Source organism: Physeter macrocephalus, chromosome 7 (genome assembly GCF_002837175.3).
Source record: "Physeter macrocephalus isolate SW-GA chromosome 7, ASM283717v5, whole genome shotgun sequence".
Taxonomy (NCBI): Eukaryota; Metazoa; Chordata; class Mammalia; order Artiodactyla; family Physeteridae; genus Physeter; species Physeter macrocephalus.
Window position 1 is genome coordinate 135,952,383 of NC_041220.1, and position 7,055 is coordinate 135,959,437.

The window sequence follows — 7,055 nt, forward strand, 5'->3', positions numbered from 1 at the left end:
CCGCAACGGGAGAGGCCACAACAGTGAGAGGCCCGCATACCACAAAAAAAAAAAAAAAAAAAATTTTTTCTATTTATTTCAGCCCCACTGCCCCTGTTCTACTCAGAGCCCCTGTCAAATTTCACTTACAGTAACACTAATATCTTAATAGGTTCTCTGCCACCTTCCTGTACCGCCGCATTTAGTCTTTAGCGTTGCAGTTAAAATGAGTTTAGTGTGTGCATTTGCCCTTGTTTCAACCTACTGTGATCTTTCAGACTCCCCAGGAGATATAAAAACTCTTTGTGATTGGGTCCAGCAAAGCTGTCCAGAATCATCTTGCTGTACTCACCTATGCAAACTATATCAGAGCCAGAATAAGCTACTCGTAATAGCCCGGACATATGACTATCTGCCCCATATACTGTGTCTCCACCTGAATTGCACATGCCTTTTCTTTCCTGGAAATTTCTACAAAGCCTTTTGCCATTTCTTAAAACAGAGTCTCTCCTCTCTACCTCAATAATGTTTTGCTTACACCCCAAAAAGGGCACCAACAGGATTCCATTTGATTTCTTCTTTTTGTTTGGAATCCGAGATGATGAGTCTCTTTGCAGGAATTCATCTTTCTTCTTTAGCCTCTTACACAGTGCTTTGAGCATATACGTAGATATTTGCTAACTGTATACATTAATGAATATGTATTGTGTTTTCTATTGTATGCTGTGTTTTTAAATTTTATTTGAATAATTTTTCTCTCTCTCCCTTCATCTATAGCTGTGGGTATATGTTTACATAAGTAATGCATAGTTTATTATACCACAATATAGAAATAAATGGGATTGCTATAATGCAAATCTCATTTAGAGCCCATTCTAGGAAAGACTTTGTAAAACAAACAAAAGACATAGTACATACCAAATCGTGAGTTTCTGAATTTCTTAATATACATTGTGAGCTCTATGTATATGGCAGGTAAACCAATTATTCAGAACACCTGGCCTCATCTCATATTGCATATACTCGCTATAATGTATGTAAAACAGAAACAGTAAAAGTGAGCGTGACACACTCATTTTTGTGCGCATTCTTTGTGCACAAATGCAAGTCTGGCTCATGTTGATACCTCAGCGATTTTTGAAAGAAGATTAATGACATGAATATTTGCAAAGAAAATGTCGATGTGACCAACATTGGTGTGGCTCTTGAATATCAGTGTCACAGTGCTTTGCAATGGCTGCCATATTGCCACACAGCCCTATTTTATGGAGGTGACAAGCTGTCATATGTAAGGTTTATTTCTATTACTTCTTTTGCTGCTTTAATTCACAGTCTATTTTCAGTGTCTTTTCCTTTCCTTTTCATATGTTAATTGAGATTTGAACCAATTAACATATCTAACAAATCCTAGAATTAATTTTTCAATTCAGACTGAGGCATGTATTTCTACTGAAATGTATTATTCATTTTTAATAGTTCAGTTTCCGTTATTTACCTACATTTTGGAACAAGATTATGCCTATATTTACTCACTTTGTTGCCCACTCTGGCTTCACTCGATGGCCAATTTTAAGAAACAGGGCTTTAATTACTACAATTGCAAAACATTCTTGTTAAGCTCTGTCTCTTAAGGCAATCTCTAATATTTCCTGAAAAGTTAGATGTTTGTACAAATATCATTGTGAATTCAAATGAGATATTCTTCTTTTAGGTCATTAGAAGTGGGGCTAGAGCTATGAAGACATGTATGAAAGGGATTTGGGGCAGGAACATATGGTTACATTTTTTAATGTCTGAGATGTCAGGGCTGGCAGGAATAAATAACTGCATCTATGCTTCACATAATACAAATAGTATTTTATAAAATTGTGATGAACAACTGCATACATGCCAAAACTCATTCAGTTTCATAGAAAGCCTTTTATATTCATTTGGAATTATCAAGGATTTTATATTTACCATTCAGAGATATTTTCTTTTTTTCAAACTTGAAATATAGTTTAAAGACAAAATAGGTCAAAATCTGAAGATTATGGAGTTGAATCACCTATAGCAGAGAGTTTTTAGATTAGCATTTGTTTACTTATTATGTATCCTATACCATTGTGATTTTATTCAGATGTGAATAAAAAATGTTTACTGAAAATCTAAGTCTCTCTCAAACAATTTAAAGATCCACAAATATAAAATCTAAAATATATGAAAGCATAATAGACGATGTTCTGTTCACTATCCAGTCTTCATTACATCAGGTAAAATACGATCAATTGCAAACAACAGAAAATCCAACTCACACTGACAAATGACAGAGGATATTTAGGTACTTGCCTCATATTCTTACAAAGAACAGGGTCCACAGAGATGATCTTTTCCAACTCACAAATCACTAAAGACCCAGATTATTTTAGAACAAGTGACCATTCAAGATCACTGAAATTATCTTATCTCTGAACTCTTCTAGGTGCTACCTTATGCCACAGGCTAGCTTATATGGTAGTAGTAAAATTAATGCTGCAACTTAAGATCTCACATTCCTTTTACACACTGTCCAGAAGAGAAAACTTCATTTTTTCCAACCATTACCCAACGTTCTGGGCTTGATTCCATTTAGAATAATCTAGGATCAGATTTTGAAGTAAAAACTTTGCGAAAAGATGTGCCATCTTTCGGAGATGGGAGATGGAATCAAACTCACTCATACTACAAGGCTGCAAAACAATGATGTAGTAGCAGACGAGTGAAGCAGACAACAGTATCCACTGTCTTCTGAAGATAAAGAGACATGGTATTTAAAGATAAGTCACTGTCAAAGTCTGAGATAGCTGTCAATCAGAACCTCTCTCTAAATATTTTACTGTCGATTATTTTCAAACTGCAAAAGCAATAAATGGCCATTGCAACAAAACAAACCACAAATGCAGACAACTAATCTGCGTATTTACTCCAATGCAAACCTTTACCCTATCAAGTCAAAAAAATATTTCAAAAGTCCATTTCCATACCAACCAGAGATGTGACTAAAAATTATATTCAGTTGAGTGCATAATATACATCTATTTTTATGAAAAAAATACCCTCTCTTCTTCCTTTTTATTAATTTAGTCTATTATTTTTGGCTCTTTTATTGAGAAGTAAGATCTATGTAGAGAAAATTGGAAAATGTAAAAGTCCAGTGTAATATGGGTTACTTAAGATCATACCCCTTCTCCAAAAAGAAAAACCCCTCCCATATCATTATCACCTAAGATAAGAAATAGAACCCCAGAAGCAATCCACTTTCTCCCACCAAACATAAATCCATCACTCTCCCTAAAGGAAATCACTATCTAGACTTCAAGTAATCACATCTTTCTTTACAAGATTATATCTGAATATGCATTACATTAGAGCTTTATTTTATCTACTTCCAAACATTTTATAAATGAAAATATACATTAAGTGTGCTTTTGTCTCTTTATTCTTTAACTCATACATTTATTAGATTCATGCATTGAAGACATATATTGCTATAGTTTATTCATTTTCCACGCCGCACAGCATACTACTGAAAGAAACGATCATATCTCTAGCTACGACTAGCAATACATGAAAAAGTAGAAATTCCAGCACTGACTGTACCATGCATGACTGGTGCTCATCTCTGTGAACCCAAAACACATCCTGAGGAGAAAAGTGCTTTTAGGAAGCTGCATTTGACAAATTCAGAGCCCTGTGGTTAGTGATGCAGCTTTGTTGTGGCTCCCTATTAATAGCATAGTTTGCTAATTATGAGTAAAGCTCAGAGCTGAATAAGGCTTGTGTATCGTGAGTCTGGAAATTCAGCCCTTTGTAATGGTGCCAAAATAAAAACAATAACTAATATTTACAGTGGTTTTATATGAAGTACTTTAATAATCATAAGAACACTAGAGTTTAGGACTACTATAATCTCTGTTTTCTAAATAAGGAAATGGAGAGCATAGGTAACTTTACCAATGAAGCATAGCAACTATGGACTGGAAAGTAAACCAAGACATCTGGCTTCAGAGTCTATCTCTAGCAGTGTACTATAGTATCATTAGAATGCCTTACATTTTGTGTTGCTCAGTATAAGAGAGAAAAACCTGTGGAAATATAATTTGTGGAGGAACTTGCAACATTGACCAAAAATTTCTTTTTTCAGTTGTCCTGGGTCTTATGATGGAGTGGGTTGAATGGGAAGAGTTGTCATGATTAGAATTATGACATAAAGTTATTTTAATTCATAGGATAAAGTAAATATACATATACCATCACATACTTTCTATTTATTCTATATCTGGAATTAAAATTAATTTTCATATACTCTAGTGGTTCACAAAATAGGTCAATATGCAAATTAATATTTTTCATTGTTACTTTGACTTTTCACTTAACCTGAAATACCACACAACTTGTTGTACTGTACATGGAAGTTCTGGGTATATGAACAAACAAGAATATAAAAAAATAATAATTATCTAGGACTAAGCTTTATTTTTATTCTTCTTCTATGTCTCCTTATATTTTATTTATGCCTGTAGTTACAAATTTTAATGATACAATTACCTTGTCTTCCTTTACACGTAATCACCTGCTGTCTCATTCCCAATATCCCGATGACTTTTCTGCTCTAGACCTAGCGTGATGACGGCCCTGCCGTAATATTCACCTCCACTTGATCTTATTCAGTCTCTTTCTTCTTTTTCTTTGTCCTTATTTTTGTTCTCTGTCTTACGATCTAGCTGTTTGGCAAATTGTCTTATATACAAATGTGTTCTTTATCCAGTTAAGATTTATAATCCCAAAAGCACAGATTTGGAAGAAATTCTTAAAGGTCTGTTCATGCAAACATGCATCCAATATTTTATCCAGGTTCTCTATGAGTTAAAAATCACAGTTTTATACTAAGACTGGTTCTTGTATCAGTCAGGGGCTTGGCAGCAAACGATTCACACTTGTAAAGTAATTGAGACAAATTTAATAAGCAAGTTTCAAAAATTATGAACAAGGTTTAAGACTACCAATAAGATATCCTAAGGCCATGAAATAAGGGAAATTCTACCTTCCTTAGCCCTGAACATATAGGGTTTCATTCTTCCCACCCCCTAATCTCTTTCTGGAGTTTCTTATTTTCCAAATCCCAAACGTAAACCAAAGGATTAGGGAGTTGAGTCAGAACAGAACTGTTTTCTGGGACACAGACCATGATGGTGATGTATGGATGGTGGAGTTGGAGCAGACTGCAGGTTTCCAAGAGAAAGACTGAAGTCCTTTACACATTTTTAAAGTTGGAAAAGCGTACAGATGAAGAAAGTGACAGTCCTTTTCAGTGTGTACCATTTTGTGAAGAATGTTCTCTAGTTCAAGTTTGAGCCAGTTTAGATATCATGCTGTGTCGAAAATCTGTTTACCTTATAGAATATTTATACTCTAAGAAACAGTATCATTGAAGAGATGAACAATTTCCAAACATTACAAAGCTAGCGCACACACACAGTGTGACCTATTTCTAATAATTATTGAACATTTTCATTACGTGGTAGGAGATTTTGAGGCATTGCATCACTACACCAATGTAAATTGCAGTGCTGAGACTTGAAGAAGATGAATAATTCTATTGCTCTTTGAAAAGGTGTTTCTATAAATATCCCTTTTTTTGAATGGGAAAAGAATCTTCAGGACTCCCATCTGTGGATATCAGTATCTGCCCCAATGCTTGAATGTTATTTGCATCTGACATCATTTTTGGCCACTCAAGGATTATGTTTTATTGTGTTTTTTTTTAATATACTCATTGGATGCATATTAAATTTCAGTACTGTGACTATAAGCATCAGTGATAAATATTTATCTTATGATTCCTCAGAAATCAATGCCTATTACTGAACTTTAATATCTAGATGGTTTTGTGAGAAGTTTTCTCATTTTGAAACTGTTTAATCTCTTTCCCCCCAAATTACACTATCGTTATCATCATGGATGTTAATAGTTACTTGATAATAAGCACTTACTATGTACTAAGCACTGTATTAACTGCTATATGCATATTTGATATTTTCGGTAGTTCTACAGCTCAGTCCAGTGTGGTAGCCAGTAACCACATGTGGCTATTTACATTTAAATTTAACTAAAATAATAAAATTAAACAAAATTAAAGTTTCAGTCTGACTAGTGACATTTCAAGTGCTCAGCATTAGTGGACAGAACAGGTTTAGAACATTCCATCATCACAGAAGATTCTATTTGGCTATTTAATGATAGAAATAGTAAGTAACCTGAAACTTTAACCACAGCTATCTGATTCCTGAACTACAGTCATAAATTTCATATTATACTGTACATTTCATGACAATAGAAACCATCTCTACTTTGTTTGCAGTTTTGTTATCAGAAAGTCTATGCATAGTAAACCCTTCATGAATTAGTGGTAGAAGAAATGACTGAGCAAATTTAAAAAATCAAGAAATATTACTTAAAGCTAATTATATATCTAGAATTTTTATGGAAAGTAATTATTCAGTATCTGATTTAGTGTATGACCTTGTGTAAATTGTCATGTCCTCCATCCCTTCAACACAGTTATTTTAATTCCATACATGTTTTGTGTTCCTCTCAGAATTTGAGTTTTGTTATAGTACCCTATACCCACAAATTAATTTCCCCATTGAATACAGTATATTTTTGTTTTACATTTTGCACATTGGTTAACTTTGCAAGATGTAATCCATCAAAATAGCAATCAATTTAGACTGAACAGAACTTGCCTTCTGAGTCTGACAAAAATAAAAATGAACTAAATGTTTCATTACTATTCCCATTGGATTTTACTCATGTATTTCCAATACCCATTTATTGTTATGACATTGTTTTATCAATTTACAAGTACGTAGCCTTCTTACTATGCTCCCCTGACTATTCATTGTATCATCCAAATTTGAATAATGCAAACTTTTCTTTCTACTATGTTTCTGTAGTGCCCTGAAAATGGCATAAATCTTTTATTTATATTCAGTTCTCTAGCGACTCAGCAATTTCACAGGTATTTTTATTCACTGAATGGTGTTCAGGGAACAGTT